Here is an 8,420-nt window from a genome sequence, read left to right as displayed (position 1 = left end):
TTTTATAAGAGATTTCCTGAATAATGACAACTTGTACATCCAAGCTCGTGGCTCGAATTATGATCAACATAAAGGAGGTGGATTGTCTGCCCTCCCATTTACATACTCTTTCCATCATTTTCTGTTTGTGTGATCATGGTTAAGCCACGTCAACATTTTATATTCCTAAAAATTAATATAAAATGTTGACGTAACTTAACCGTGATCACATATCATATGAGGATATAAGGAGAGTATGGAAATGAGAGGGCAGACAATCCACCTCCCAACATAAATACACCTAAGAGCTCATAGAGTGTATCTTGGTGCCCTTTTGTTCTGTAATTTCAAGTCCAAAGATACCTTCAATAGGAACTTGTCTCATTTTCAGCATTTTGAAGCACTAGTTGGTAATACTTAATGGGCCGGGCTCGTTAGAACGAGTGGCAGTTTTGAAATATCACGACCATCTCTCAGTGTCTCCGTCGTCTTCTGATTTTCCTCCTAATCGGAGAAGAAGGGCTACCAAATCCCCCTTTTCCGTCGTCGTTTTCTAAGGCATCGAAACCTTGGTCCTTCGAATTCGTGGTTTTCTGATTCTTCCCGGCGCTCCTCACGTGTATGGCAGCCCGAGCGCGCGGCGCTCTCGATTGGTTCCATGGTCTGATCTTCCGCGAATCGCAATCCGACTGTGGCGATTACGTCGGCACAAAACCAATCGGCGAACGTGGATCTCTTCGATGCGTATTTCCGACGAGCTGGTTTGGACGGCGATGATCGGATTAGTGGCAATGAAGCCGTCGCTTTCTTCCAGGGCTCCGGTCTCCCCAAACAGGTCCTTGCGCAGGTACTCTCACTCTCTATATATGTATATGCTTGTGCATATATATTTATATATGTAGTGTGTATGATTATATTTGTGTAATTATAGTGGTTGATCGGGATTTTATGTTGGTGGAAATGTGTTCCAAATCAGATTGATTTTGAATTTTTAATCTAATTGTAGTTGAAGTGGTTAATGTGGAGCTCGGGATGTTGTAATTCTCTGATTTAAACTGAGATTTTTATTTCGTGTTAGTACAAATGCGGAATTGATGTTCGAATGGTAGAAAATAAGTAGATGAAGGATTTATACAACAGTTATGTTATCCGGTCATTAATTTACTTTCTGGTGTATCCTTTCGACCTTAGGTGGTAAGCAGACTTTAGAAATGTGTTATATGACTACGGAATAGTTAGGATTGTAACATACAAGGGAAATGTTCTTGGGTCATGATCATATCGATAAATAGGTTCTTGAAGTTGTATATTTGTTTTGCAGAAGAAATTTTCTCATAAAATGATAACCGGGGGCATAATATGTTAAATATTGACTATATGAGTGCACTTTCTCATTATCTTTTTGTAACAGAAGTTTGGATCTGTTCTAATTTATATTAGTTGCTTATATTTATTGGCAGATATGGGCACGTGCAGACCAGAGGCGGACTGGTTCCTTGGTCGGGCAGAGTTTTACAATGCCCTTAGAATTGTCACTGTGGCACAAAGTAAGAGAGAACTTACGCCAGAAATGGTGAAGGCAGCCTTATATGGCTTGGCTGCGGCTAAAATACCTGCACCTAAGATATATCTTGCAGCGACTCCTGCGCCTTAGTTCAGTTCTGCTGCTGCTGCTGCAGCAGCACTTGACTTTCAAGGTGGTGCTGTCACTCTGACATCCTTGCGAAATCTTGGGTTCAGGGGACTGCAAGTACCACCTCAGTATAATTCTGCTGGAGCAGCAAATGCCGCTCAGGGTGGTGCTGTCACTTCGACGTCCTGCCCAAACTTGGGTTTAGGGGACCACAAATACAATCTCAGTTTAATTCTGCTCCAACAGCTACTCAGAGTGGTTTAGGGAGGGACGCCCTCTTCCAGCAGTGCTACCAATCAATGTTATGTTTGATGTATCCAATATTTTTCAACTTGCAAATAATTTCTCCAATGCTGGCAATGTAGCCCGGAGACCTGCATCTGGTATTCATCCATAAATCAAATCACTTTTTATTTTTTGAAACCATGTCTTTCTATGATGGAGAATAGTTTCTTATTTTTCACTTTAAAAGGCTTTCAAGGCAGCCGATGCCAATTGCTCCTTCTCATGATGAGGAAATGCGGCAACTGAGTACAGAGGAGGTTAACTCACTGAACTCAAAGTTCAAAGAAGCAACCGAAGCTAATAAAAAGGTACTTGGAAATTTTGTATTTCATTTCTTTGTGTATGCATCTCGCTTTTTCTTCATTTTTTTTTCTTTTAGCTTGTTACACAACGTATAATTTTTCCCCTTAACTTTTGAATGGTCCTAGTCCTATTGAAGCAAAGACCCCTATAGTTTTCTCGTTGTTACAAATTTGATGATTGTATTATTAAACTGGGGCTGTGCCTTTTGTTTTTCGGCCTTAATTTGCTGTAATTTTTAACCTGCTCTAATAAAATTTGTTTTGCTGATCTTTGTATGGTTCAAACAAGAACACTGAGTTTAGCCGGTGTTAGTCCAAACGGGCCATTCATATTTTTCGCCCATTCCAGTTCAGCCATCGAACTATCGTGTATTTTTGTAGTGTCGAATGTTCAAACTATGGCGCTTGGTTGTGAGACTATGGCGCTTGGTTGTGAGATTTTTACTTTGCCCTGGGCATGGGGTATTAATTCATGTCTAGGTTTATGATATAGAGGCGGATTTCAAGATGCCGCTGGACTTGTAAATCAAGTGTTAAAAATAACATGTAGGATATGACATACTTGTCCATAACTTGTACTTTATAATGTATAAACAATACTAAAATAATAAAAGCCTTGCCTATTTGTCAGTCTTATTTCTTGGACGGACAAGTGAGCTATCAAAGTACAAAGAATTGCAGTTTGAATGGGCATGCAAGAACCCAACTTAATCAAAGGAATTTTTTTCACGAATTCGTTCGCTTTTTTCGGACTTGCAGGGCTTGCCTCTGAATCAAAAGAAAAAGTGGTAAACTATGTTAATGTGAAGAGTATCAAAGATGTAAATACGCATCATATACACTATATGCACACCACATGCACATAATATGTACAGTACATGCACTGGATATGCACAAAACGGGAGAAACTTTAACGGCAATAGATTGGTGTAGTGGATACAATTAAAACATAATTGTTACGTATATAAGGTTACAGTGACAGCTTGAAAAGTCTTGTTACGTATATCAACCACCGTTTAACCGTGCACGTGGAAAACATGATACTCGTTGTCGTTATTTCATGGACACACATGACCCTTAACATCCTCTAAACTTTTTCTTAATTTTGTTTTACGCCGAGACCAACTAGGTGGTGGTCATACTCACTAAATTCCGGGGGCACAACATACGTGCATCATAACTAGTGAACATTTCCGCTTCTTATATGAAGATGTATCCATGCACACCGCATGCACATTACGGAAAAATTTTCACAAATTTCTACAATTGAACACTTGAACGATAAATTGTTCCATCCCAGTTTTGTAGCACGTCAAAACTTGAAATTTATTCTACAACCCATATGCCCTAACATGAAATATAAACCACAATTTAACTTCTAAGTATTAGTTCATCCTACAAACAACCCATTTATCCCATACCTTACTATGCTTGCCGAAGTTTTAGTCATCGAGAAAAATGGAACTTTCCGGCCACAACTGAAAATATGATACAAAACCTAGCACACTTTTCTCACCTCTCTCTTGCATCCCTTTGTTTGAAATCAGAGGTATAAGGTCAACCCAAAACCTAGCTCACTCTTCTCGCCTCTCTTTGGACTTCCCTCTTTTCGAAATCGGAGCGCATGATCTAAGCTCAATCCAGAAATCCAGAGCTCACAGAGCTCTCTCGACATCCATCTCTTCCAAATGAGAACAACGATGCAATGGGCTGATGATTTTTAGTATTTACATGTGGGTATTTAGTAATTTCTGTTTTGTGCATGACTTGTTCATGACCGGTTTGTCCTATTTGTGTCCCAATATTAAGAAATTGTCTCATTTTGGGGTATTTTCCTTTCTTTTTTTATACTTACAAGCTACAAGTCCATTGTTAGTGTATTGACATAAACAGAGATAGATTGATGGAGCGTATCATTTCTCTCTTGCAAATGTGTTGTAGATCATTAAAATTATGAGGTGCATCAATGTATGAGACACATTGTTGAATTTAACAATTGTATATAGATGTGCGCCAAAGAATTTAAGAGATGAGTCCTATGCATTGTTAATTGTGTCCCTTCTCTTTTTGATAATAATATATGTATAAAATTTTCTCTTGCCAGAATATGACCATTGAAATTGATTATTGCATATTCACTAAGTTGAATATTGGCTAATTTGGAAAAATTATGAGATACATCAATGTATGACATACATTGTTGAATATAAATTTGCGTTGAAAATTTTGAAAGATTTTAAGGTGTGTATGTAATCCGCTTTAAAAAATAAAATATACTTTGCTTTGTTGTGTAGAGTGGAAGGAGTCGGCTGACTCTGTCCTCCACTAGCACCAGGAAACTTCCACGCATGAGGAGGAGCTGCATCCATTCATTCATTCTTAATTTCACCTTTCTTTCTTTAAGTCCTCAACTAGATATCATATATTATAACATTTTCTTCCGTCTGAACGCACATGGTTTCTGCAAGGAAAGTGCTTGAGCAATCTCGTCTTTATATTTTTTATGTTTTTTTTTTGGTCTAATCTTTAGTGATTTTTCTGGATCGTGGTTTGTGAGTATATTTTATTGAAAGATACCTTATAAAAATTGCTGTGGACAAATTTTTCTTTTAATTAGGAATATTTAAAAGAAAATTTTAAAGAGTAGCATTATTAATTATCAAATATTTTTTAAGTATGTGAAAGTGACTAATCCTTGTTTCTCCAAATTTTCAATTTTTGTCCTCCCTGGACGTTTGAAACTTTGTGCATATACCTCCCACTAATAAGGACTAAACTCTGATCTAGTCTTAGGTGCAATTGTAGTTAAGATTCTCCTTCTGCTACCTGATCTAAGACAGAGAGATGGAGTTGATTGGGTTCATTCAAGTTTTTAACATCATCATCATCGCGATCGTAATTAGAGATAGGCAACGGTTATGACGGACGGGTAAGCTAGGTTATTTACCTATAACCATTTATGTTCATACCCGTATAATCGTTTACCCATTAGGTAATTGCATAAACAGTTATATCTATACTCATAATTGTTTATAAATGATTAACCATATCCATAACCGCGGTTACCCAAATTCATGGTATTTTGCCAATCCCTATGAATTGGACTCTGTGGTACATGTGCTGCTGATCATTAACATTTTCTTCTTCGTCTTCTGCGGCTTATTCTGCTGGTTTCTAATTGGTTGGTTTGGGTGGCAAGCTGGTAAATTTTGATCAGCTGATAGATACAAACCGCATGACTAACTATTTACAAGCACCTCACGTGGAAGTCTCATGCTAAACCTATACTTTCCTATATACATATATTTATAAGAAACGCAAAAAATCTTTTTAATAATGATAGTAAATACATTTTAAAGTACGTGTCATCACCGCTATATTGGTATTAAAATTATTCTCGTATAAATAACATGATTAGCCACCTCCACACAAATTTTTCTCGCTTGCTTTCACGCTGAGCTTTGGGCTCTCTTATGACCTTCTAATAGCCTTCGAAAAATAGATTCCAAATCTTAAGCAATCTCCAATAGTGAAGGACATGATTTTGTAGTGTGAAACTGACTTGTTTTAATTTTTTAGGAATTATAAAAAGGTACTTGATTGAAAGTAGTCGGAAATTTCTTGAAAGAAATTGGTCACTAACTAGAAATGTTAAAAAATTTGTACATAAAACGTGTAAATACGTCAATTAATGAGAAATAGCTTGCTTTAAAATAGTGTATGTGATCCGCTTTAAAAAAAAAGAAAACTAACGAAAAGTCTTCATAAACTTTTAGTTTTAATGAAAAATAACAAATAAATGTGTAAGTGAATAGTAACAAGAAAGGTAAAATGTCATTTTTCATTAAAAGTGAACAATACCAAAAGTGTTTCGTTAAAACTCATTTAAAAAAATCATGTATACAGTATACTTTTCATCGTTGGATAGAGATAGAGTGGAAGGAACCGGCTGACTCTGTCCTCCCCTAGCACTGGGAAACTTCCTCGCTTCAGGAGGAGCTGCATTCATTCTTAATTTCACCTTTCTTTCTTTAAGTCCTCAACTAGAGATATATTAACATTTTCTTCCATTTTGAACGCACATGGTTTGTGCAAGGAAAGTGCTTGAACAATTTCGTCTTTATATTTTTTATGTTTTTTTTTTTTGTCTAATCTCTAGTTATTTTTTCTCGGTCGTCTTTTGTGCGTATATTTTATTAAAAGATGCCTTACCAAATGTATTTGGACCAATTTTTCTTTTAATTAAAGCATATTTAAAAGAAAATTTTAAAGTAGTAGCATTATTAACTATCAAATATTTTTTAAGTATGTGAAAGTGACTAATCCTTGCCTCCCCAAATTTTCAACTTTTGTCCTCCCTGGACGTTTGAAACTTTTTGTGCATATACCCACCCCTAAGACCATCTTCAACATTTGGGTTAAAATCTAAAATTTTTAGTTCAGAAAATTTACCTTTTAACCTAAAAACAACTTTTTTGCTCTAACTCTTCTAGGTTAAAATTTTAGCTCCATATTATTAAAGAATGAATTTAAGCTAATTGTTTCTTGAAGTAACTTTTTGAAAAGAAAAAATTATGTAGAGTATCCTAATTTAACTTTATGAACATTTTAACCTAAAAATATTTAGATTCCGACAAATATTGAAAAATCACTAACCGACACCATGAAACTTGTGAAATAGTATGAAAAAAAATATGAAACACATAAAAGAATTTCTTTTTAATTTACGTTAGCCTTTGGATTTTATCAAATTAGATCTTAACCGTTGAATTCAATGAATTTATAAATATAAACTAAAAAATATATACATATATGGTGGACCAGCCCCACTAATCATGAGGAAATCCTGGGTTAAATTTGGCACTGAAATAAGTTTTGAGTTTTAACTTATATTCGCCCCAAGGGTTGGAGCAAGTTAAGGTAAGTTTAGAACCTAAAATTTAAGTTTTATTTAGAAAGTTAGAGTAGGTCTAATAAGGACCAATGAAGAAAATATCGGTAATATCGGAAATATCGGTAGTCCGAAAACACGGAAATATCGATGGAAATATCGGGATAATATCGATATCGATAAAAATTACATGGAAACCACGGAAATTGTAAGAAAAACTTGGAAATTTTTATTGAAACTTTGCAGGATGTTTATTTAGTCAATTATCTATTAGTTTATCACAAAAAATTGGAAGGAAATGCATTGTATGATGAATTTAATTGATTTAAGTTGATAATATAGCGAGCTGGCAAACATTGTGAATGTAGAAAATATGTAGTAATTAATGAAAAAAATTTAAACACACCAAAATCATTTATATATAATGAAATTAACAAATGTGGAACAAACAATTTGAAAAATAAGAGAAAAACTGACAATAATATATACATGTGCAATATGGAAACTTTCACACGGCATTTCTAGCCACATGTCAGATCTCACAATTTCCTCATATTTAATTATCTTTTAGAAACGTAGAGGGATTCGTGCAGGGCTCTCTCGATCCTTCTCCCACAGTCTCCTTGTTTCTTCTTCTGCCCCCCATCTCTTCTCTGCAACACACGCAGACCGCACACACCACACACGCACACACCACACACCACACACGCACACACCACACACCACACACGCAGTCTCTCCTTCTCTCCCTTAGTCTCTCCGTCGTCCGTCCATCCTTCTCCCTCAGCCTCGATCTCGATCCTTCTCTCCCTCAGTCTCTCCGTTGTCCGTCCATCCTTCTCCCTCAGCCTCGATGTCGATCCTTCTCTCCCTCAGTCTCTCCGTCCGTCCATCCTTCTCCCTCAGCCTCGATCTCGATCCTTCTCCCTCAGTCTCTCCGTCCATCCTTCTCCCTCAGTCTCTCCATCCTTCTTCTTCTCCCTCAGTCTCTCGATCCTTCTCCGGTTCTCCCCCCCCATCAAATCCGAGTGGGTTTTGGGATCTGGAGAAAGGGATTGCTCATTTTCAAGGTCTGAGCGTGGATTGTAGAGAGAGGATTGCTCATTTTCAGGGTCTGAGCGTGGATTGCTCATTTGTGGCTGCCGTTGCGACGACGACGGAGGATCCTCGGCGATATTATGGTTAATATCGCGATAATATCGCTAATATCGCGATATTATCGATATTAGCGATATTATCGCGATATTATTACGATAATTAACTGTAAACGTTGAAAATATCGCTATGTGAAAATAACGATATTATCGACGATATATCGATATTTAATTCC

At 36.6% G+C, this 8,420-nt stretch overlaps 1 long non-coding RNA gene across 1 annotated transcript; it reads left to right on the top strand.

Moving 5' to 3' along the window:
• The first annotated feature begins 299 nt into the window (after window positions 1–299).
• LOC103435429 (uncharacterized) lies at window positions 300–2,469 on the top strand. Its single transcript, XR_529419.4, has 3 exons — window positions 300–826; window positions 1,440–1,995; window positions 2,085–2,469. It is a non-coding gene; the product is annotated as an uncharacterized lncRNA (long non-coding RNA).
• Window positions 2,470–8,420: the final 5,951 nt, after the last annotated feature.

This window comes from Malus domestica, chromosome 04 (assembly GCF_042453785.1).
Source record: "Malus domestica chromosome 04, GDT2T_hap1".
Classification (NCBI taxonomy): Eukaryota; Viridiplantae; Streptophyta; class Magnoliopsida; order Rosales; family Rosaceae; genus Malus; species Malus domestica.
The sequence above is the reverse complement of the archived record's forward strand: the minus strand, read 5'-3'. Positions and strand labels throughout refer to the sequence as shown.